This window comes from Dermacentor albipictus, chromosome 4 (assembly GCF_038994185.2).
Source record: "Dermacentor albipictus isolate Rhodes 1998 colony chromosome 4, USDA_Dalb.pri_finalv2, whole genome shotgun sequence".
In the NCBI taxonomy this organism is placed as follows: Eukaryota; Metazoa; Arthropoda; class Arachnida; order Ixodida; family Ixodidae; genus Dermacentor; species Dermacentor albipictus.
Window position 1 is genome coordinate 85,158,206 of NC_091824.1, and position 25,228 is coordinate 85,183,433.

Consider the following 25,228-nt stretch of genomic DNA (forward strand, 5'->3'; position numbering starts at 1 on the left):
CACCCCCGATATAGCTTGAACGCAGAGTGCCCAGGGCTAAGGGGCAGACAAACGACTCAAGGGTGGGGGGGGGGGGGCTGTTGGGAAAGGAGGCGGAGGGACGATGCGTTGAGGTTTTATGGGAGGCTACAATTTTTAGAAGGAGGGCTTTCGAAGCACCGGCTCCAATTGCGGAACGCTGAAGTTAAACGGCCATAAATAGCTGTCCGGAAGGGTTTCAATATAAGGAAGCGAGATAGAGGGACTAGGGAGGAGGCAGGGGAAGAAGCGGGAAGCTGTGCACACAACGCAGAGCCGTTATCGGCCAGCGATGACGGACGCCCTGGTTAGGCTGTACGGCGCGCTCCCAAGCAAGGAAAACTGTGATACGGCGACGTTTAGTCTCACTTTACACGTGCTTGACATTGCTCCATGGGGTTAAAGTGGTCCACTCACGACGTTTTATTAATGCTATAGTTCCTTCTTTTTCTACTTTTTGTCTCTCCTTCTCCCCGTCAGTGAAAGTGTATGGAAATGGTACAGGGGCTCCCCTGGCGGAACACTTACGAAATATCTCAACTGCTGTGATTTACGCTCCACGCAAGCCAACAATAACACATATTATGCCGGATTGGGTGCCCATATAAAATTGAATTTATGCAACTGCCTATAAACGTCAAAGCTAAAAGTTCGTTTTTATGTAATGTATCTATAGAAGTTAGAAAACGTTCTTTAACGGGCACTGAAAGAGCAGCATGGGGAGGTTTGTGCTTTCTGACCCATCACAATGCAGTCAGCTGGACCGGGATAGAAGTCGCGACACTGGCGATTTTATTGCGATAGTAATTACACAGAAACTTGACACGCGTTCGCACCGTCGGTACCGTTGCCGTGGTGCTGTCCCGGTATCGCAGGCACACGCGCGGCCCGCAAGGGAAAGCTCAGATGCCACTTAGAGGCGCGCAGCCTGTTTGTTTTTAAAAACGACGAAGCCAACAGGACGCGCATCATCACGCTTTGCTCAATAAGCTTCTCTGTCGGAGCCAGGGCAGCGTTTTCATTACCTCCACTGGCATGAGTGTTGAGGGCACACGCATCAGCGTTCCTGCTGAGGAGCTGTGAGCACACCACAACCGTGGTGCTTGCACTGGTCTGAGCGGAACGGAACAACAAACTTGACCCTACGAACGCCGATGGTTTTCCTTTGGTCTCATCGAGGTGGGTGAGATGCGACTTCGAAAACGTTCATATTTTAAATCTCTTTGGTTAGAACACCGTGCGAGGACCTCGTGCGCTACGCTAAACGTTGCAGTCGGTTTCAATACGTCGCTCGTTGGGCGAAACTGTTCCAATTTTTTGTTTTTTTTTTTAGTATTTGCAACATTCAGGATCGTGCTTGCTAAGACCACGCGGCGTGCGAGACTCGCACGATAGATCGTCACTGCGAATAGGTCCGTGTACTGCTATTTTAACGCGACATCGTTAAGGAGCTTGTGTCGCAGAAAAGCCGGTGTCGGCGGCGTTGGCCGTGAGCGAAAAATGGCAGAAGGCAATTCATAAATAAAACCAACTTGCAAGATGGGCTGGGTGGGAATCGAACCAGGGTCTCCGGAGTGCGAGACGGAGACGCTACCACTAAGCCATGAGTTCCATGGTTCATCGAACTTATGGCGCGTTCATAGCGCGAGAAAAGCGCCTCTAGTGAATGCGGCGTTGCCTTAGAAACGTGCCGTAGAAAGTTATACTGTGGTGTATACCGGTAATTATGAGCATGTAATTACAAAAGTCGCAGTTAAACGGGTAGCGAAGTACGCTTCCGCTACATTTCTTCTGCGCTTTGCGCACACGCAGAGCCATCTTGCGGCAAACACAGAAGAACCCCTCCTCGCAATGTACGGCGCTGCCTCGACCGGTGGCGCGCCGCTCGCCCGCTTCTCCCCTTCGTCTCGTTTGAGCGCATTGGGGCCGTTCGGGGACTGGTGCGAGGATGCCCCAAAACCCATGCGTTTAATAAGTTTTCTCGCTCTCTCCCCTTCCAACTTCCAGCGTGAGTCACTCGAACCCTCGTGTTTAGGCGACGCAGCTCCTCTTTCGGCTCACAACGCAATTCCTTGGTGCAGCGTCCGATGCGGGATGCCTCTGACGTGGTCGCTGCGCCATAGCGCGTCTGGTGGGAAAGTGTCCCCTGCGATATGTGCCGTGCTGCTGGCGAGGACTCATGCGTCTGCGTGGTGCTTCCAAGGGAGATAGAGGACGATCCCATCGAGGCGTCAGCCCCATAATCGCGTCCGCCTTCATTGCCGATCACGACGTTTGGCTCGTGTAGATCGTTTCTCCCTCCCAGACACCGAGTTCTTTGGTTCGTTCCGCTTGCTCAGGCGCATGTTTCGTTGCCGCGCCGAACGCTGCGTTGCTCGGCGCTCACCGCGTGTCTTTGTGTGACTCAAGAGCATGCCCAGCGAATGACTGGGTGGTGCGAACGGGGTGCGATAACACTATCGCGTTCCACTCTTGAAGGCGAAGCTTAAGCGTCCTCCAATTTTTTTAGTCGCTCGAGAGAACGCAAGGCGCACGCTATGCGAAACCAAATACGTTAGCTGATGCGTCGCTGCTATGCGGAAATGTATCGGCAGTTGTGTGCTGAACCAGCTGCGCAGTCGCTATGTACAGCCGTGGGCAAAAGTATACGGACCACGGGAAAGCGTGCCGAACTGCATCGACGCGCCATCTTTCGGAGCGGCACCCGTTGTCGCGACTAGCGCTCGAGCGGCGGTGCCATGCGTGTCGCATCATATCTGCGGCATGTTATGTTGCCTTTATTAAAGAGGAACTCTGTTCGTCAACTAAATATTCAACTGGCTGCCACCTGTGCCACTTACTGGGCTCCGTCACATCTGTATACCTATGTCATATCTCCGTATACTTTGGCTCGCTCACAGTTGTACATAGTCTGCTATACACCACAGTGAGAGGGCAGCCACTGCAAAGCTATGCGCAGTTCAGCGTAACAGAATCTTCACTGTACAAATAGCTGGTGTCGATGATAAGCTCGTCATTAGCGCGCAGCCACTTTAAGAATGTGGGTCTGCTAAGGTAACCTAGGAGCTCACAGGCTACTATAGGACTACGTAAGTGGGAGCTACACGCAGGGCTGCCATATCCGTGGCGGGGGCGTAAGCCTCATGGTTGAAGTTCGCGGGATATGTAGTAACACCTGTTGATGAAATACACACAGCTATATAGATAGATTAGTCAGTTCGTACAGACACACCGCAGTATGGATGTGACGACCTTGTTAGTAGTAGCATGACGTGTTCTAGCATAAGGTATTTTATTGGTGGCATGAGGAGTTTATGTATGTATGTATGTATGTATGTATGTATGTATGTATGTATGTATGTATGTATGTATGTATGTATGTATGTATGTATGTATGTATGTATGTATGTATGTATGTATGTATGTATGTATGTATGTATGTATGTATGTATGTATGTATGTATGTATGTATGTATGTATGTATGTATGTATGTATGTATGTATGTATGTGCGTGCGTGCGTGCGTGCGTGCGTGCGTGCGTGCGTGCGTGTGTGTGTGTGTGTGTGTGTGGGTGTGTGTGTGTGTGTGTGTGTGTGTGGGTGGGTGGGTGGGTGGGTGGGTGGGTGGGTGGGTGGGTGGGTGGGTGGGTGGGTGGGTGGGTGGGTGTGTGCATGCGTGTGTGCATGCGTGCGTGTAACTTATGACCCTCGGATGAAAGTACGCATATTTAGTACGGGTGTCACACGGCGCACTTTTGATCGCGATCAAGCCTGAGCCGGATTGAAGTTCTCGGCCGCGATTGGCTTCTTTGCTCGATCTGCTCAAGGGAGCCAGTGGCAGTCGAGAATTTCGATCCGGATCGGGCTCAATCGCGATCGAAAGTGACCGTGTGACACCGGTATTATGCAAGCAGCACCACTTGAATATGTACTCACATACCACCAGTCCTCCAGACGATATGTCGTTGGGCTGTCAGGCATCGAAAAGAAAACGAAAAGTTGAAAGCGCGTAAGAAAACTGGACAATGAAGTCATTGAGCAATATGCCACCGCCAGCATGGAAGGCATGGCGAGCGAGACATGTTGACCGTAAAAAGTAGCACGAAATATTGAAAGACATCAATTCAGCAAATTGTGAAAAGATAGCCGGATACATATAAATATCGACAACACAAATCCTCATCTCACTACGCAGGTTAGCGATTGTTGACGCGTTAACGCAACAAGCTCCAAGTGCAATTTTACGGCAGCCTTTTTTTTTTTTACTCGTTCCCGACCTACAAGTGCTTTTTCCCGTGTGTCGCGTCGTTATTCCCCCGTGATACATAATACAAGAATCTTCGCGCCTTCAAATTAAGCTCAACATCGGGAAACAGCAGCTGCAGCGACGAAAAGTCATAACGTAATGGAGACGACGTGTGAGCTCGAAAAAGAAACAGGCTCCATCACCGAAATCGAGAGTGCCATTGGGAGTAAAGACATCCAATAACTGTAGAAGAGCAAGAAAAGAAAATGAAGCTGTGGAAGGAAAGACGACGAAAAACGGAACGGGAAGACCAGCACCGCGAGAGGCACAGCCCTCTGCGCTGGTCCTTGTGAGAAATGACCTTTCAGGGCCCCTCGGAGATTTGCCGGTTTTGTTTTTGTTTTATTGACATTTTTTTTTCCCGCAGACTGCGCGGTGCAGCGGACGCGTCGGGAAACGTTCATTCTGTAACTGCGATCTGTCAACGCTTTTATTCCGCTTTCTCTCTCTCTCGGGCCTGACGTATAGAGCTGTGCGTCCGAGACGATGGTTATATAGGCTGTGGAGGGTCGAGACTGTTCTATACTTTGCCTCCTAAAAGGTGTTGCGGTGCTTGATCATGCAGCGCCCACGCTGCGAGCAACACTTCGTTTAGCAACGTTTCGCTGTGAGCTGCTTGAGATTGCCTGTCCGCTAGGCAGCTGTGCCTTTAGGCGCTAAAATTGCAAGGCTTGTGAAACGCTCTGAGCAACCAAGTTTTCCTTCGCACACTCCCTGAAGGTGCGTTTTTTTTTTGTATTTCTTTTCATAGAGCAGCACCTATATCTAAAATATAAATTACCAAAATATCACAGCATGGCAGCACTGTATTCTCGTGCACCATCAACGTTAGATTGAGTGTCTCTATAGTACTTGGGTTTCGCAGCAGTGTGCTAACGGATTGCGAAGCATTGTCAGTAGGAACTGTCGCTTGCACCATGTCGGGCCCCGCCCGAAAAGATGTAATACCGGGTTTCAGTCGCATTTCACTAAAAAATATTCGATAAATAAGACATTTAGCACTACGTGTATACTTTGGGTATTTTTTTCTTTTTTTTTTCTTTTCAACGTAGCCGTCCTTTTAGCTGCGTTAAGGGTGTCACTGTATGGCGGTGTAGAATGACGGCACCGTAGGGCGCAACTGTAGCAGCTTCTGAGTAATGGTCATAAACGTGTCGTCATATTGACAATGAATTAATTATGCTTACGTTTAAAGCAGGAAAAAAACGTATCAAACGATTTAAAAGATTGGGACCTCGTCACAACAACTGCCGCTGTAAACTAGTCACAGTCAGTGCCACGAGGGTTCATATTTGAAGTGCGGACCTACAAATTGGTTAGCAAGTGCTTAGTTATATACACAGCCTTTCCGTTTGTTTTGGGTTCCTTTCTTTTGCAATGAGTTTTTCTCACGCTTTAAAACGTTTCACAGTGCAAGTGCGCCGAGCTTTAACTCGTTGGCGATGGTAGAGAGGCGGACATCGACGTTAGAACATTTGACACGGCGAGTAGGAAACAGGGACTATTTGCAAAGGTATATCCCGGGCGAATGCCTGCACTTTCAATGCTTAACGCGCCTACAGTTCTATGCGTTCGGAGAGAGAGAGAGAGAGAGAGAGAGAACAAGGGTAGGAAAGGCAGGGAGGTCAACCAGAACAGCATCTGGTTTGCTACCCTACACTGGGGGTGGGGGAAAGGGGAATAGAAAGCGGAAGAAAGGGAGAGAGTAAACACTGAATACGTGTGGGAGGGACACCATGCACAAGGACACTATAAACCGTCTGTTAAGCCGGTGCACGTGCGTCATGTCCAAGGTGGCATAGGGCAGCATACGTGATGCCATCAGGTCCTGGTGACGAAGAACGCCTGCAGGTCGCCAAGGCAGCATCGAGCTCTTCGAGTGAAAATAGCATGTTCATTTCTGGTACACGTGCCTCAGGGATGTCATTCAATACTGCATCAGTAATGATGGCCACGGACCCAGCAACCCTTGCACAGAACTCTTCAGCCACTTCAAGTTCCGAGCGGAGTTGGTAGAGGGCCAGGGCAGCGAAGGGCTTCCTTGGATGCGGAGATGAGTGAAGACCCCTAACCGTTCTCCATATGTGCGAGAGCGATTTTCGGGGAATGCGTTCGGACGTTGGTATAGACGCAAGCATCTCGTTCAGCGACGACGTTTCAATTAGGCCCTAAAAAGCGCTGAAAATTTTAAGCCACTTGGGAGCTGAGATAAAAAAAAAAAAACTTCTAAATCCCGCCACAGTTTGCACAAGCAATCGGGTTAGAATATTCGGACTGCGGGAATATTCGGATTCGTCGCGAATCTCGACAAAACTTGTTATGCCTGTCGTACCGCTTTCTGGTGTAGTAATCCCTAAATGTACCTCTGTAGCCGTGTTTGCTTAATAATCGATGAGTTTTTTTTTACGTGTCACAGCTTTGCTAATGAGACCTACCGTAGTGGTTGTGAAGGAGTGCGTATTAGTTTTAACAACCTGGCATTATTTGAACATGCACAAAATTCTCGGTACTGGAATATCTTATTTTTCCTTAATGCACTTGGCCCCCATTGTAATACCCCATCGCGCCCAGGGATCGAACCTACGACTTTGTGCTCTGCAGAAGAACGAATGATAATTGAGGCACCTCAGCTAGGGTCAGTGCTTAGTTCACTGCGAGGGTAGGTGCCCATACGCCACCGCATTGTACTGTATTAATGTGCCAGCGTACATGAAAGACAGCATGTCTTATTCTAAGATGCGACTGCCTCACATTGAATATCTTAAACGAGAGATCCAGCTGTTCCCTTTTCTTCTCTTTTTCTTTTCTTTTATAAGATGAGCGCAGGCCGGCTGCGAGTGGTAGGGAGCCCAGTCGGGCACGAAAGTTTGAAGGACATGGAATTTGGGAATAAGCCGAATTGCCGAGAAGCCTGGCCACTCGAATTCAAAATTTCAAACTGCAGTAGTTTTCTTTTTCTTTTTCGAGACCGCCGAAGTGATACACTAAATCATTCATAAACGCCGTGCCTTGACCGAGAAGAAATTCACATGTGTCTGGAAAGTGTAACGTAAACTCTTGCCGCTGAGTGTACTTTCAACCTGTTTCAATTTATTTCCCTTGCTTCAAGCTATGTGACAGATGTTGTCATAGGTTCACTTCTTTTCACTAAATTGCTGTCTTAAATTTCAAATTCCACACATTTTCTTTTTCTTCTCTTACTTAGTCCCTTCTTTGTTGCCTCGTTTTAATGTTATTGGTGCAAAAGCCTTCATCGACATAACGTGGCGTAACTCGCTTGCATAGTCAGAACTGTAACGCTTAGAGTCCGACGTAATTATGGTTATAAATCCAATCTCCTCTTGAAGCTTTACTGCCATGCGCTTTCCTGCAGCGCGTTAGTAAAGGTACGCGCTGCGATGGCATTACTTTCGCATTCACTTATATATGCCTAATGGTGTCGAAAGAGCGTGTAAACTTCGGTCTCACGTCTCGCGTGGTGGTCCACGGTCGAGCACTTCGACCGTAAGCGCAGCGCGTCTCAAAGTAGCTCGCCCGAGAGTCCAGCGCAGGGCGGCTTTCCCCGCCCCCGCAGTGCCGGCCTGGATCTGCCTTGTTTACCTTCCAGGCTCAATCAGTTTCTTCCCATTTCGAGTTGGGCAATCGTGCACTCTCAGCCGACCCGACCTCTCCAGGCTGAAGAAGGCGAATAAAACGCCGGCTGGCCGCCGCCTCGTCATCGGCGGACACGCGCCAGCAAAGGCGGCTCGGCCCCAAGGGCTGCGCACATTTGCATCGAAAGCGGTGCGCGGTGCCCCTCTGCACGCGCGCTTGCAGCCCGCGATATAAAAGCACCGACCAAAATGGGCCGCGCACGGAGATTGCGGGAGGGGGGGGGAGGAGGAGGATGGCGCTGATATGCATACGCGCTCCGCCCCCGCTTTCCGGGTCCCCGCCGTGCCGATCCCCGAGCTCTCTCTTCTTCGTTCAGCCGCAGCTATAGCTCGCTCCGTTCTCGCCGCATACCTGGATGGCAGCAGCCTTTAAAACCCTCTATTTTGTAGCGCCCCGGTGCCGGGCCGGAAAGCGCTCTTGCCGTCTCTGCTCTCTCCTTCGAAGCCTTCCGTACTCGCTCGCCGGCTTCATCCGGGGCCTTCCCGCGGTAGCCGCGCAACTTTCCTTCGAACGCGGGCTAGCCGTGCCCCCGTGCGCCGCACTTCGACCGTCGCTTGTGTCTCTCTGCGTATGTTCGTGCTTGGTTCATTCGTGCGAGCGTGAGCGCGCGCCCCCTGACGGAAAACACCAGGAGCTGGCGCGGCACTCTGAGGCGGGATTAGCAACGCAAATGGCAAGGAGGGGGGGTGCTCGGCGGCATCGCTTCGCTTCCGCGGCCCCCAGCAATGTAGGGTCGGCCTCCTTTTGTGAACCGGGGCAAATGTTTGCCGATCCCCTGGCCTGCCCGTGTATGTAAACGATCGCGCCCTTTGAGAGAAGCGCGCGCCGACGCGGTAAGCGCGCACGGGCGTCCGCGCTGAGGCCAAGTTCTCGAGCTTGCTTGCTTGCATGCTTGCATGCTTGCTGCTGATGCTGCCGCCGACCAAAGCTTGTGGGGCCGCCGCCAGCGCCGCAGCGACGGCTGTCTCGTGCTCACGCGAGCACGCTATATTTGCACTGCCTCTGTTGTAGTTGTAAGGTCCGGACTGCCGCACCAAAGGAACGAGAAGGAGAGAATAAAAGAAGAGGATGGAGGAAGCTGCGACGCAGCTCCTCTCATCGCGTTTCTCGGTCCTAAGCTGCTCGCAATGGTTGGAGAGGCGAGTGGGTGCGGTCAGCCGAGTCACCAGAGCAACTCCCGCACGCAGTACAGTGCGCACCCCCCCCCCCTCCCCTCTTCCCAAGAAGAGCGTGCCTGAGGTTCGTACCTGCTCAACTGACGCTCACGCCAGGTCTCTCTTCTGTCGTCAGCGCTTTTGGGCTCTTTTTTTTTTTCATTCGACTCTCTCACTTCGTCTCTCCGCCACAGAGCTGATTGCGGTAGGGTGCGGACCGCGCTGTAACCCTCTGCTCACCGCGAGGTCGTCCGTGCTCGCTCGGAGATTAGACCTAATACGCTTTCAGCGCCGGATTATTGCATCGCAGTTTCGTGGCGGCCGTTCGTCGTTCTCTCTCAACTTCTGCTCACCCGCACCCTTTCGTTGCTTTCTCTCTCTCTCTCTCTCACTCCTTTCACGCAGTCCACGTGCTTCTAGATTAGTCTATATATGTGGGCGCGCGCAAGTGAGACTGCTCATTACGGTACGTTGGTTTTCAGCCTCTCTTTAACGTATACGGAGTTTCTCTGTATATCGTCCCCCAACATTGGCACCCCGTCCTGTTTATCTTCTCTCGCAGTGCGAGTCGATGAGTTTCTCATTCGCGATGCAATCGCGGGCCCATCGAAGCGTGTGATCCTCGTCTCCCGACCATAGCACTCTCTTTGTGCTCGCAGTCACTGACGCGAAGAGGCGGGCTCCTTGCGCCGGTGTTCCTCTGCTTTGGGCCTGTCTGACGGCATCGCGTTGCCCCGGAGGGTTCATCATTTCGCCGCTGAGGTTTGTTTGCCCTGGGGCACGCTCGGTGAGATGAAAGGAAAACTCCGGCCAACGATAGTTTGCCGTTCGATAGTCATAAACACGTCCGTGTACCCTGTCCTTCGTCCGCCTTGCAACTTTACAGGAATGACGTGCACGCTTCAGGCGTAAACGTCCTCGTAAATCGACCGTCGATACCTCGCAGTTATAACCTATGGGAAGCGGGAAAGTTTTGACGTCCACTTCTGCGCTTTTTTTTTTGTTGTTGTTAACATGAAGGCCGCACCGAATAGTTCATATACACAGCTCAGGTGCGATGCAGCCTCCAGTATTCTTCTGGAAACGACGCTTCAGGTGAAATCTATGAACCGCGTAGGATTGCGGATTGGTTTCAGCAAGGAAGTTCGCAATTTCCAAGAGAGGGGAGTGAACATGAATTCTGGGACGATGGACAACCGGCCAACCGTTCTTTCTACCAATATCGGCACAGTTGGCCGAAAAAATAATGAAACATCGAAAGCTAGAAATGCGTGAAAGTGCACCTTTATTGCAAACATAACGTCCAAAGCGTGGGATGATCCCTCAATGCGAGCTTTATTGCGACAGCAATTATATGAGCACGCCAGGCGTCGTCGTACGCGTATATGCGTACATGTACGCGTAAGCGTGACAGTGTGCTGACATTGCTAGAGGCACGGAGAGCCTGTCTTGCACAAAGTGCTCTTGTGCAGTCGCGGAAAACTTGTAAAGAAATATGTTTTTTTTTCTTTTTTCCGCTGGAGCAAGTTGTTTTTCCTGTGACCAGAGAGAGAGAGAGAAAGCAAGGACAGGAAAGGTAGGGAGGTCAACCAGAAGAGTATCCGGTTTGCTACCCTACACTGAGGGTGGGGGAAAGGGGAATAGAAAGAAGAAAGGGAGAGAGTAAGCACAGAGTACGTGTGGGAGGGACACTATGCACAGGGACACTATAAACGGTCTCTTAAACCGGTGTACCTCAAGTATTGCAGTAATGCACGATTCGCTTTTCGTGCCAGTGACGGGTGTGGCCACGGTCCGAGTATCTTTGACTCGGTGAACGGTCGTAAGTCTAGTCGGTGTAAAGTTTCCTGCAGAGAGAGGCGTTGTACATCATAGTGGGGGCAAGTACACAATAGGTGCTCGATGGTCTCCTCGCACCCACAGTAATCGCACATCGGGCTCTCGGCCATTCCCAAACGAAAGGAATATGAGTTTGTGAATGCTACTCCCAGCCACAAGCGGCACAGCAGGGTTGCTTCACCGCGGGAAAGGCTAGATGGCACTTGTAGCTGTAGCATGGGGTCCAGTTTATATAATCGGCAGTTGAAGGCACCTGAACTCCAGAGTTTTTGCGACTTTTTGCGTGCATGTAGGCGAAGTTCCCTGGCAGCGTCAGACCTCGCCAAAGGTATGGAACGCGTCTGGGTATCTTCGTGGGCAGACCGGGCAGCCTTGTCTGCTAGGTTGTTGCCGACAATGCCACAGTGAGCAGGAATCCATTGAAATGTAATGGTGTGCCCTCTTTCCAGAGCATGGTGGTGTACTTCCCTGATGTCAGATATCATCTGCTCGTATACTCTGTGACGTAATGCAGACTTGATGCTGTGAAGGGCTGCCTTGGAGTCACAAAATACGACCCATTTCTCTGTGGGCTCTTCGGTGACGTACATCATAGCGGCATGGAGAGCTGCAAGCTCTGCTGATGTCGATGTAGTCGTGTGCGACAATTTGAATTGAACTGTAACCTTCTTGGCTGGAACGACGAATGCGGCAGTTGAGCTGGCACGTGAGGTCGAACCATCGGTATATATATGTATGCGGTCATGATACGTCTGGTGTAGTAATAGGAGCGTAAGTTGCTTCAGAGCCGGCGATGGATGATTGGACTTTTTTGTAATTCCAGGAATATCAAAATTCACTTGAGGCTGTCGTAGGCACCACAGGGGAGATGAAGGCTTTGCCGCCGGTGTAAAAGATGACGGTATGCACTCTTGATGAGCGCTAATCACTCGTGAAAAGGTCGCTTGAGGTCTTTCGGCTGGTAGGGAGGTCAAATGATGGTCCGGGATTCTTGACAGATGGCGAATGTGCGCTCTGAGAGAGTCGACAACTACGTGACCAGACATGTTCACAGATCCCGCTTGCTGCTATTTCTGCTGTTCGAATCTATTCTTCGTCGATGTTAGTTGCATAGTTATTTAACAACGAATAATAATACGTGCACTTCCAATGTCACCTATGCTCTTTTGTGGATGTTCTATTCTGTTCTGAAACTTCTCAGCAGAAATTCTACATTTAGCTAGAACACCGGTAAAAACGAAAATTTTTTAAAGCGTTTCAGAACTAATTTTTTTTCTTTTATACGAAGGCTAGAGTATTTTTGTAGAGTAAATGAAACTGTTCACGAGTTCTCGACGAAAGAAATCATTTAAATTTAATTTCACGCGCACACTAAGAAATACTGAATAGATGATATTGTGTACAATACATCCACTGTACAAGACCGCACCTACTTGTCGCCCACGCTAGCGTGTGGACGTTGCTCCAAACGACTGTAGTGGCATCACTCATTTTTCGTAGCGTTGCCGTAGGTGTCACATTTCGTGCTTAAGCGAGAAACCTATATTCAAGGGTGAAATATTTGGTGCGTTTCTGTTCAAAGCAGAAGATGCGATTGTTCCACGAAAACATCTACGACACGAAGTAAACCACGTTGAACGTCTTGGGTTCGCTCGCCGTAAACAAAGGCGTCTTCAATTCAATTTTTTTATCGCGAGACAGCTTATACTTACATAAGCTGTTTTTAAATCTTGCTACGAGGAAAATGCCCAACAAAGTTGCACATATCCGTCGTTCATATCAAGGAATAACGACTCAGACAAATGAAAAATTTCTCTCGTATGTTCCGCTCGGTACTAGTCAGAGAGAGAGAGAGTGTGGGATATAAGGAAGGCAGGGATATTAACCAGTCAAGAGTCTGGTTGACCACCCTACGCTGGGGGAAGGGAGGAGGGGAAGAGAGAGAAGGGAGATGCTGTGTAATTGTAACAGGTACCGCATAACATTCACTTCCATCATTCGCTGTACACTGTGGGCGCAGCTGTAAGCGCTATATCGCCCTACCACAAAGCAGTGAATTCTAATATATTAAGGCACCCGCGGTGGGTTTAAAGGCCAGCATGTTCACCGTTCCGTCACATTTCAGGCGTGGTGCATAATGCGAGCAGTGCGTCTCTGTACGCCTTTCGCACATTTGCGTATCCTTCTGCTGAAGCGAACCTGCACAGGCGACAGAGGGGAACGATGGTTCTGCACGTGCAATGTCATTGCGAAGGTTTCAAAATCACTCGTGGACAAAAATGTGGCCCAACCAGCTTTCCGCATTTTGTGTGCACTGTGAGCGCCTTTACGTCGAGGGCTTTTCTAACTTATTTGCCTTTTTCGGGAAATTCGCGTTCCCCTATGCGCTTCTTTATAAATGAGCTTGAATCTAAACGAATACCAGAATCTCTCTCCCTGTCTTATCACCTGTTAAGTGCTTGGTCCTTGTGGACTTGAAATATGTATGTTACGTGCGCGGCACAATGAGCGATAGACCAGTGAACGATAAGCGCAACGCCGAGAAGCAGCAGTAGCGCTGCCGTATCGATGAGAGAGAAAACGCCAGGAGCTGATGCTCTATTTTAATTTAAGATTACTAAGCAGATTTGGTGAGGTCAAGTAATGCATGGAACATACGGAATTTGTAGCCGTTGATCTATTAGGGCGGTAAAAATGGACGCAGGGATAATTAAAGTAAGCACAATCGGGGGCGGATGCATACGCCACCTGGAGCGGTGGCGTACAGAAAGTCGCGGACAGAGCTAGGACGGAACGTGCTCCTGACTCTGTTTACAGATGTAACAATAGAGATGGCTGAGTGATGTATTCGTATTTCAATATACTTATGGGGTCTGTGTAACTATATATATATATATATATATATATATATATATATATATATATATATATATATATATATCTTTTGTAGCTTACGGACCCCTGCCACAACTCGCTGAATTTTTCCAGGTAGTCCATTATGCAACTTTTGATGTATATGTAACAGTTAACAACAGATTGATTGGTTGATTGATTGATTGATTGATTGATTGATTGATTGATTGATTGATTGATTGATTGATTGATTGATTGATTGATTGATTGATTCTTTTTTTCCCTCGTGGTCCGCAGGAGGAGGAGGAGCCACACCGCCGGCTGCGGTACTGCCGCACGGGCCAACGTGAGACCGCCCGAGCCCGGCGCCCTGACCTAGGCCGCTGAGCGAAACCCACGGCGCCGCGCTGGCCACTCCACGGGAACGAGATCGGCCCCCTGGAGACGACGCGCGCCCCGGCCCACACATCGTCGACGATCACCACAACAATGAACTACTTCTCTGGTACGCGCTTTATACGCGGCTCCTTACCCTTTGTGGGCCTCCCTTGCGGAGGATAGCTATATATGGGCTTGTTGGTATACGGCACATCTTGTTTTGTTGTAGCGCAAGCTGAACGAGGACGACAGAGAGGACGACGTCTGACACACACAGCGCTGTGTGTGTCAGATGTGCCTTTCTGTCGTCCTCGTTGTTCAGCCTGCGCTACAACAAAATAAGATATCCCTTGCAGAGTTTATGTAACATAGTTGCGCATCAAACACACACGGCCGGGACGTCCCGGAAGTGTGCGATTCCTCCACGTTATGGCAAGAATACCGGCTGAGTCGAACGGAAACTTTTCGAGCTCGACAGTGACATTTACATGGGTTAGCGTCTGCGATGCGCCTCCCATTCAGCGCCTCCCATTGAGCGCCTTGCTGTGCGCAAAGTTGCTCCATTTCCAACTTGCACTTTGAAGCGTACGCCGTAGAGCATTTCCTTTGTGTTACTTTCTGCGGTGGTGTGTAACAAATTAGAAGCCTTATTTACACTGGTGTGTGTAATGCGCGTGGTCCGTTATTTCGTAGTGATCGAGGACTCGCGTCAAGGAACAAAGACGTCAGAACTAGTTAGAATTCTCCGTTACCATCCAATCGAGCACACGCCTGCATGATTGCAGTAACGTGCGGACGTGCGTTTTATTTAAATTTAACGGACGTCTGTACCTCCAAATCCAGAACATATTGTTGTTCGGCGAAGCATCGCGCATGTTGCAGAATGATTTCGGCTGCCTTGCAGTTTACTTCGCGTCTTTTTATCGAATTCCAAAGCAGTGACGGTAATTGTCCCCCTTGCCAGCTGTTCGTCGCGCCACTTTGAGCTTTGAACAAGCGTGTCGTAATAAAGGGCCATCATAGTTTTATGGACGGGCATTTTCATTAGCGTGCCCACCTAGCTGACCCGATCCAAGCAAGACTGCGTTGTGCCGCTGAATAATGGGCGTGCCAGGTTTTGTCTGCGAATAAAACAGATACGGGAGAACGGTTAAAAAATAACAAGGCGGCGTGCTTATGTCGACCAACGCCTTCCTTTACACTGATGGCTCGTGCATCATGATAACGCTGACTAAACTACAGAAAGGAGAAAATCCAGGATTTAAATAGAAATAAGAGAGACGTAGAAAGAAAACGAAGCGTAATGAGGCCCACGCTAAACGAAAGCAGAGTACACACCGACGGGCTTGGCACTTAGGGATGGCGTAGCATAAACGCGTTCGCAGTTTCTGAAGCCGATCGAGTTAGGGTCTCGGTGTCGTGATCAATCTGTGTTCATGCTGTATTGCGCCACGACTGCATGAAAGCCGTCGGCCAGCGACAGTGTTTGCTCTCGGACGTTGCGTATTTTCACTGCCTGACTTTCTTTTTTCTTTATGTGTGTTTCATTGCTGCAGCTTGTGTGTTATTTCTTCGGCCTTCGCTTTCAGCCGCTCTCCCAGTTTTCGCGCACTCTCTCTCTCTCTCTCTTTTTCGTAATCTCGCGAGAGTAATCGGTTACGGCAAGAGTGTGCTTTTGCATTACGAGTGTAATGTTTGCTGCGTTGTTTTGCCCCATAAGGCTAGTTGTGTCCTATCGCAGCGCTGTAACACTCTTATGGAGTGTTACAGAGTGTGTTATGGAGCCGCGGTAAAGCCTTTTTTGATCACAATGCACCCATTAGTTTTCTATCGATAATTTAATGAAGCCCTGAGTAATTGATGTACTGCTCCCTATTTTTATTCTAAAATGTATGTTTTCTATCTTTTTTTAAATATCAGAAACGTCCTCCGTCACACAACCTTACGTGATTTCCCCTCATTTAACGTTTAAGGTCGTGCCCATGATGTCTGATACCCGCTGTGCCTTGTCTTTCTGGCAAACATTGATAATAAGCAACTGGCCGTCAAGAACAAACAAACGAGCTATAAGGACAGACAGTATGTAACAAAGGTAGGCCGGCTAAAACAGACACAAAAAAAAGTAATATTATAGCAACACAAAAGGTAAATATAGGTCTTTATATATAAAGTTCACGTTGGTGCGTGGTAAGTCACGACACAAAATTTGCAGAACAAGGGCAAATCACAATGCAGCCAGTATATAGTCGCACATAATTATAGTGGTCTACAATACAATACAATACAATACAATACAATACAATACAATACAATACAATACAATACAATACAATGCAATACAAAAGAATACAATACAATGCAATACAATATATACAAGGCTACACCACAGATTCTAACGGAGTCAAAATCAATGACAGTTCGCAAAAGATCAAACGCTAGTGCATAACCACAGAATATAATTACAACGCTCTAGTAATTACATGCTATTCTTGTCACTTCTAAAAATTCTTTCAAGGCGCTAATTGCGCACTTTTGCAGTTCAGTTGTTGAGTATGGCCCCAACATTTTTCCCAGTGAGAGTGGCCGTTTGTCCAGAGCAGGCAATTTATCTCGTAATCTTTTTTTTTTTTGCGATGCCGAGAATAAATAACGCAGTACAGCAAGACGTGTTCAATATATTCATCTCATTCCAAGCTAGAGTTCACTATATTCATCTCATTCCGCACGCGCGGTTCGTTCTGTCCTGTGAAGAAAAAAAAGAAAAAAAAGAAAAGCACTTTGTTAATGCTATGCTTATGCGTAATCTGTGTATTACAGTTCCGAGAAAACGTGTAATTATTACCGGAATGTTGAATTCTCTTTTTGCATCAATCTGGTAATGCTTTCAGCGTATAAGTGTTAGTCCTCGGGGTCTTAAACTAACTTTCGGTGAGAATACCTACCGTAATTTGTGGCATCACTGCAAAACATTTGAGCCTTGTGCTCATTAAGCTGCAATCCTGAAATCATTGCTTGGAATCTTGAAAGCGCTCGTAAAGGATGCGTCTAAAAGTTTTACAGTCAGATGCTCTGATTGTGAAATAGCCTACCTAGTCCTATAGTTAGTTGAAACAAGCAACCACAATCAATAATAGCTGTAAATTGGTACAAGCACTAGTGAGAAAGTTACGAGTTACAGGAGTGAACAGGACTCAAGGCCTTAAGTAATGGAAATTTCATTTGAAGATGCCTTTTCTGTCATGGGAATGGTTTTTGTTGGAAATGTTTATTTTTCAGTTAGAACGTCAGTTCAGACGCTGTAAACACTGTAATAGGATCGGCGCACAGTTCCCTTCGCCTTCTAAACAACGCACCCTTTTGAGCCGGTATAAACGGTACTGGTATATAAAAACTTCGCCAGCATTTCTCCTTCTGAGAAAATAGCAGGAGATCAGCACTTTCTAAAGTTTCGGCTGCGGCTGCTTCAGAGCTCCAGGGGTCAATTACAGGGCGCATCAGAACACTCACGGAAGAAACTACCACCGCAGCAGGACCCTATTGCAGCAGACGTGCGGAACTTCCGAATCTTTAACGACTGGGAGAAACCAAAGGCTTGAAGTGCAAAAGAAGAAAAAGAAAAGGAAAGGAAAAGAACAAGGCTCGTGGTCGTCAGCGCCCAAAACTTTCTCTTCGTTACTCCACCTCCATCAAGAGTTTCTTCTCGAAACCTTTCAACAGGGTCCGCGTTATCGATGCCGCGATAGCGAGGATAAAGACAGGGACGCAAGTGGAAGGAAGAAATAAAACAAAGACGAATAAGCGCGCAGCAAGGCGGACGAAGAGAAGTGACGAAACTGTCCGATCGGGCATCTTCGGGTCCGCAGCCGGCGCATTGGACGTCCGTCGCCACGGCCACCACCGCCGCTCACGTTCGGGTCATCGGAGAACTGCGTCGTTAACGGGACTCCCGCAGCTCGGCATCGATTCTGTCTCCACTCGCGGCGGCGACACAAAGCTGCTGTCTTCTCTCTCGCAGTTCGGTGCAGGAAAAAAAACCAAAAGAAGAATGAGGGAGTCGGGTGCTTGGACGGCAGATGTAACGGCACGGGTCATGCGTCCACCTTGGCGCAAGTAGTTTTGGTATAGTTGAGCGCAACGTGGCCGTTCTGCGAGACAATAACCCTTCGCGAGCCCCCTAACGAGCGCTGTGATGCGCACTAGTCGGACAAAACGTTGTCGTCACAATTTCAGTGGTTATGTGGAGGGTTTCGGCATATACCGAGGCTTGGCGCGTTCTACGATTACATCGCAACAGGTTTCAAGCAATATGTCACTTTATGTTGACGTTCTGTACGCATTTTATTTAAAAGGAGGTTAAATGTGCGCAGTACATCAACGTGTACTGGTATTGTGTACTGATTGTGAACTGATCGTGATTATTGTGAACGTTCGCGTCAAATACGCATCGATGTAGCGTCACGAATTCTGAACGCCTTTTTGTTTTCTCATTTATTTTGACCGTGTTAAGATAAAATATTATCCAAACTTGCTGTGAAAAGCATCTGGTTCCATTACAATCCAATGTCGCGCTTCCTTACTGATACGCAGCTATCTACACCCAAGCAGAGACTGTTAGAATTTGGACCTCGAGTAGAGTTAGTACGGGAAGTTCCAAGTCGCGGCGCCACCTGTACTTCGTCACTGCATACTATTTTCCTTACCAAGACTCCTGCCAAGCGAAGACTGACATTGGCGCTATTGCATTTCCATAGTCATAATGTATTACTATAAGCAAGCTTGACCTTTCTTCTTCTGAGTCTTCTTTAGGCAATAGTATACTGCTCTTTACTCTTCAGTTTCGGCATCGAAGTTACCATACTTGTTTTACTAACATACTAATTATTAATAAAATGTTCGCACCAAAGCAAGGCACCGCCTACTCGTTGTCGCATCGTAGAGGGTGGACGATGTCACAAGCGTTCGCCGACAACTAACCAAAGGCAGCGCACCAACGAACAGTTGCCAATGCCAGAGAAAGTCTAGGCACGTCACAAGCTAATGAACTGAAAACCAGAACCTCAAGCAATATCATACGGAGCAGACGCCGACGAAATGGTACGTACAGTCGACCAAAAAAGTTTACGGACCAAGAGACCTGACAAAAAGCGGAATATCTCCGCAGCCTCCAAATGCAGCCTGATATTCCCATTTCCAGCCTTTACTGGTATATACGAACAACATTGTGATGTGCGGTTTTACTGGCTACTTTTAAAGGCAGCTCGTATATTTAGCATTTTCTGAGACCCCATGGTCCGTAAACTTTTTTGGTCGACTGTACATTCGGGACGATATCAAAAACCTGCAGTTTACCCGGCTGGTGCAATCAATCAATCAATCAATCAATCAATCAATCAATCAATCAATCAATCAATCAATCAATCAATCAATCAATTGATCGATATATATAACAACTCTTCTTTCTTTTTGGGAGCTAGCGACGACGCACAATCTGCTCCCAGTTTTGTAACGTTCTTGCTCATTTTGTTCTCTTGACGCAAGAAAAACTGACATGAGACGGAGTTTTCGCCAGCGTGTGGTCGTACTAAAACGAAGCGCACGCTGTTAAGTGGTGGAGCAACGTGGGCGATGCACTTGGCATGCTGGAACCGTCTCATACGGGAGGTTATAACATAGAAATACGGCGGCTACAATGCTAAGAATATTTCTTTCCAAGAAAAGTTCGTCATCAACCATCGGGAATTGTTTTAGTGCTCCTATTAGCCTTCGCTGGCTCTCCACAACCACCTAAACAGTCTCCTTGCTGTAACGGGCATCTCTAAATTAAAATTAAATAATGGGGTTTTACGTGCCAAAACCGCTTTCTGATTATGGGGCACGCCGTAGTGGAGGACTCCGCAAGTTTCGACTACCTAGAGTTTTTTAACGTGCACCTAAATCGAAGCACACGGGTTTTTTCGCATTTCGCCCCCATCGAAATGCGGCCACCGTGGCCGCGATTCGATCCCGCGACCTCGTGCTCAGCAGCCCAACGCCAACGACAACGGCGGGTCGGGCACCTTTAAAACCGAGCACTTATAAAGCGCTTGTTTCAGCCTAAGATCTGCGCTTACTTCGCTGCATGATCAATTTTCTGTCCACGTCAAGTTATCTTAACTTCATTTGTTAACACATGTAACTTCATTTACTGCTTTCTAAAAGCGCAACACCGTATAACTCCATCTACAAGATAGCACCTTTGGCTCTCAGAGCACTCCAAGAGAGAGAAGGAAAGCCAAGGAGGTTAATAAAGATTGCACCCAGTGTGCTGCCCTGCAGTAGGGAAGGAAGTATAGAGAAAAACAACACGGCTTCATGCGCCGCTCAACCTTCAAATGCGTTTTGAAACGAGACCCTACTATCCTGATTTACATTTAGTATGTGTAGTGATGTGCTTGTAATCCTGTCACGCACGTTTCCCTTTCCTCTCCATCTCCCTTTCCCTCTCTCTCTCTCTCTCTCTCCATTCTTTGTATTCCCTTTCTCCCTGCCCCAGCGCAGGGTAGCCAACCGGACTCTTGACTGGTTAGCATCCCTGCTTTCCTTTCATCTCTCTCTCTGTCTCTGTGAGCAGTGTAAACTCAATTTCTTTTTATTTGTGCACTGACGTGGAATTGAGTCTACTTAATGCCTTTGCACACTGCTGGTAACCTGCGCTAGAAATAGTTGACGTTTTTCAGTTTTGTCGGGTGTTCTGAATATGCATAGAAGCCTGACAGGCAATGCTTGACTTACGTGATGTTTAATTTCATTGATGTTTTTTTTTCTGTTCATCTCGGCCTTCGTTGTCCTTATCTTTGCTTTGTTCGTCTTTTTAATTTTGTGTTGTTGAGGTAAGATAGCCACTGCTTCGGTTGCCAATATGCTTGTATGATTACGTAATTACCTGCTCATATGGACTTTGTGCCTGATGTGGTAAAGATACACAATTTCGCACGCAATAAAAAGAAATATTTGGTTTAAAGATGTAGCTGCAATAAAAAAAAATCGCACAGACCCCCACCCTTACGCGTCTTGAAGCATGCACTTCAGAGACTTCAGAACACTATATTCTTTAGCGTATAATCCGTAATTAAAGAAAGCTTTGCACTTAGCAGCCTGCTGTATGTTTCCAGCATACTGTCTCACCAACTACGGCGTTCTATTAGAGCACGTGCAACATAACGAATGATACACCGCACTATTGAATCACTATTCCGGCTTCAAAGAGGGCGAGGAGGAGACGAAGCTGAATTTAGAAGGGGTTTGATTGATTCATTCATGGAGTTAACGTACCAAAGCAACAGCGTGGCAACCACAGCCGCCATAGTGAATCGTTCCGGATTAATTTTTGAACACGTGGGGTTCTTTAACGTGCGCGTAAATCTAGGTACGCGAGCGCTTTTCGCATTTCGCCCCCATCAAAATGCGGCCACTGCGGTCAGAAATCGAGCTCACAACCTAATGCTCAGCTCCAGAACGCAATAGCCACTTGGCCACCACTAACTACGGCACTCTATTCAGTCACACCCGACATAATGAATGATGCACAGAACTGCGGAACCGAGATTCTAGCCTCAAAGAGGGCGCAGGGAGAGAAGGACGAGCCGAGGAGGATCGTCAGGGAGTTGGAAAGAGGGCGAGAGTAGCGGTTGCGGAGAGGAAGAGACGCTTTTTCGCAGCCTCGTAGGGAGCACCGTTCAGACGAAGGGAAGATGCAGGAAACATCCCTTCTCCTTTCCTTCCTCCTTTCTCCGCGCTCCCCTAATGGCGCCGAAATTTAATAATCCGTTAGTGCTCGTTTCCGGCGCCGCCGCTGCAACCTTCGACGGCCTGACATTCGTCACTCCGAGGAAATCGGAACGCTCCTGAAGATTAGGGGCCCGGCTCGCCGAGTTAGGGCTAAGGGAAGCTGAAAGAAGAGAGATGGTGAGATTCTTAGATGGAGCAACGAAGAAAAAAAGATCAAGCGGATATAAAAATTGAAAAAAAAAATGTGAGGTTGAGGCACTTGAAACAAGCAAGAAAATAGAGGTACACCACGTGCGTGTTGGATAAAAGACGCTCGCGAAAAAGTAAAGCATTTAGCTGGAGTGATGGAAGTGGAGTGACCTTTTCGGCCAACTTTTTTTCAAAAGCGAAGCTTTTCTTTTTGCGAATCTTGCCAGGTTTTGTGACCGTGGGTACTGCGGCCTGGTTGTTCTCTAACCGAATAAGCCAACCAATCACAGCTGAGGACGCGCGCCGTGCGTGCCACTTGGTACCATGCACCGTCTCCAGATGGTGCCTGCCTCCGCGCATCTGCGGCAGTGGCGATGGCATTGCATTAGCCTCTCTACAATGGCTGAATGAGGCGTTCCGTATAGCTTTGTGCGTACATTCAATTCTAGTGGAATTCAAAACTCGTGTTTCGACTCTTTATGCAATCACGCAAAGCTTCGCTATACGTATATAGATTCCAACTCGTTGGCTCTGCTGCAAGTTTATCTTTTCTCTTTTTACTTGTTTTTACTTTTTTCGCTCTCTCCATGCAATATACTTTTTTTTTATGAAACAGTTTTTCGAAGTTTATTTTTTATCTCTCCGTCAAGTGAACACAGGTAACAAGAAGTCGGCAGTGTCAGATTATGCACGTCCATCGATGGCAGCAGGCCTTCTGCCATGCGTTCGAGCTTGATGTGCCTCAATATGCAGGAAGCAGCAATTGTTTTTCTTTTTTTTTACTATGAGTGGAATGACAACCGCGATAGGACCACGACCGTTTTCATTTTTCTTTTATTTTCCTTTTTGCGCTGTTTTAGATGAACTCCTTTAGTATTTCTCATTTGAAAGAGTGAGGCTAAGACTAATGTTGGTGCATGAAGACTTTGGCAAAGGTTTTATACCCCTCCACTGGAAGTGTTCGCAAGATTACGCTCCAATTTACACTTAGGTGTAACCAGTATAGGCATGTGAGGTCTAAATGGCATATCGTTGCATAACTGGCGCAGCGTCGTGCCGATGGAATGAAAAAGAAAAATAAGTAGAGTGTGCCGTCCGCTTCTGCGCACAGCATTCAGATGACGAAGCTTCGACAACAAACTGGGCACAGCCAGTCTATGCCATTGTCTATATCTTCGAACTGTTGTTCTTTTGCTTTTTAGACATTGCACCCAATGACCTCGTCACGAGTTACATGGCTCGTTCAGCTCATTTTTAGTAATCCTTCCTTAGGTGTCCGTTAACAAGGAAAGGTCGCCCCTTATAGTCCGCCCTTGCGGTCCGGCCTCCATATCTCCAGGTATATCGATCATCACCAACGCTTAACGTCGCCACCACAAACGGCTCACCCATACAGGTGCGGCGGCGACCGAAGGCGCCATCCTTGAAAGGCCTTTGTGAAGGCATTGTTCCGCGATTAATTGAGGAAGAGCCCTCCGTGGCGCGCCCTCGGCAGTGTTTGAATGAAGACAGGTAGTTGAGGCGCTGTGGGGCCCCTTAATTACTTGGGGTCGCCGTGACAGGGCTCCTCTCTGTGGTCCCTTCTGAGCCCCCCGCTCACCGCCGCAGCTACAGCGCGTACATTCCTTCGATGCTTGCGAAGAGAGTAACTCGGGGTAAGGGGAAGGAGGTAGGGGGGGAGGGGGGGGGGGGCGTAAAGGAACGCTGCGCCTATAGCCTTGCGACCCATCAAATCACTGCTCGCTCCGCTGTGCAGAGACATTCTGAGAGTGCGGCCTGGGGATTCGTTCAGCGTGAATATGAGGCGGAGAGTTCGCATGCTAATGGGATAGGCTTGCTGAGCGGTGACTCTTTGTGGCCTTTGCTTCGAGTTCGAATTTTCGCGGATTCTTTCAATCTCTTTTTTTTTCGTTCTTTTACTGAGCTATGCAGTTATGAGTTAGGTATCGGAATACTCTGGTAACATCACGGCTCCTTACACAACGTCACGCTAAAGTCCTCATAAACGAATGAAAAGCTCAGGATAATTATGCTGGCATGCGGGTGCACAAAGTGACAACAGTGCGTAGTGGCATTAAAGTCAAGAGCCCCATAACCAATCTTCAGCTTTGCTGATGTAAAAATCCATTCGGTTCTATAACTGGTTTGACAAGTCATGTGAAAGGGTACACACAGGCAATTAACGTATCTGCTTAGCGTGTATTGCTTTGCGGCTTCTGAATCTGCGCCTTCTTGTTCGTCGCGATTGGATCACACGAAGCCACGCACCCGCAATCACCGTAGTGTGGTACATACGATAGAGCCTGTCCCGAGTGATTTGCCACTACTGCCACATGAAGACTATCACTATCACCGGTGTCGCTACCGCTGTCACTTTGTTGTACCGCTCTCTCTACGGGACTAATGATAAGAAATAAAGATAATTATATCAGAGAGTCCTTATGAAATACTGATTTCTTCGTTTCATTTCATGTCATACAATTTGGTCCGGCATCTTTTATTTCGAAGCTTTTCTGAAGAAGCCCAAGTTGTGGACATTAAAGGACATCCGCTGAGCGGTCCTTCGAGCTTTGCGGTGTGCGTAATGTACCATAGCGGTACGTACTGCTCGAGCCAGCAAGCAAGCAGCAGCCTGCGGCGCCAACACCACGTGCCACCGGCGTCCTGGGCCTCGAGAGACCGAGGAAGCAGTAGCGGCCACCAAGGCCGGCAGGAGCGCGCAGAAGCTAAGCCCAGTGCAGAGATGAGAACCGCGCGCCGGCTTCTGAGAGCAAGACGCTAGCACCCGCACGCTCGCCTCACGCGACTGCCTCGCCGACGGCAACCCGTCTCCTCTCCACGGCGTCGCGTCGCCATATCTTCTCCGTCGAGACACCCTCATGACGTGGCGTCGCGGCGATGCCCTCTCCCCTCACGCTATGCCGTTTCGCCCACTCTGCTCCGTCGAGGCGCGCTTGTGACGTGGCGTCGCAGACAGTGGGAATTTCAGTGCCGTTTCGCTGCTGCAGACGCCAGCTCCTTTTTTTTTTCTCAGTGGGCCATTTGATGCTTTCGTACCAAGAAAGTACAT

At 48.5% G+C, this 25,228-nt stretch overlaps 1 protein-coding gene across 8 annotated transcripts in view; it reads left to right on the forward strand.

The window, feature by feature from the left end:
- Positions 1-25,228, forward strand: part of GluClalpha (glycine receptor alpha 1) — a 689,081-nt gene that overhangs the window by 478,295 nt on the left and 185,558 nt on the right. For all 8 annotated transcript variants that reach the window (XM_070537219.1, XM_070537220.1, XM_065430835.1 and 5 more), the window contains one exon: positions 14,122-14,329. The gene's annotated coding sequence lies outside the window, so the exon portion shown is untranslated. The remainder of the gene's footprint in view (positions 1-14,121; positions 14,330-25,228) is intronic.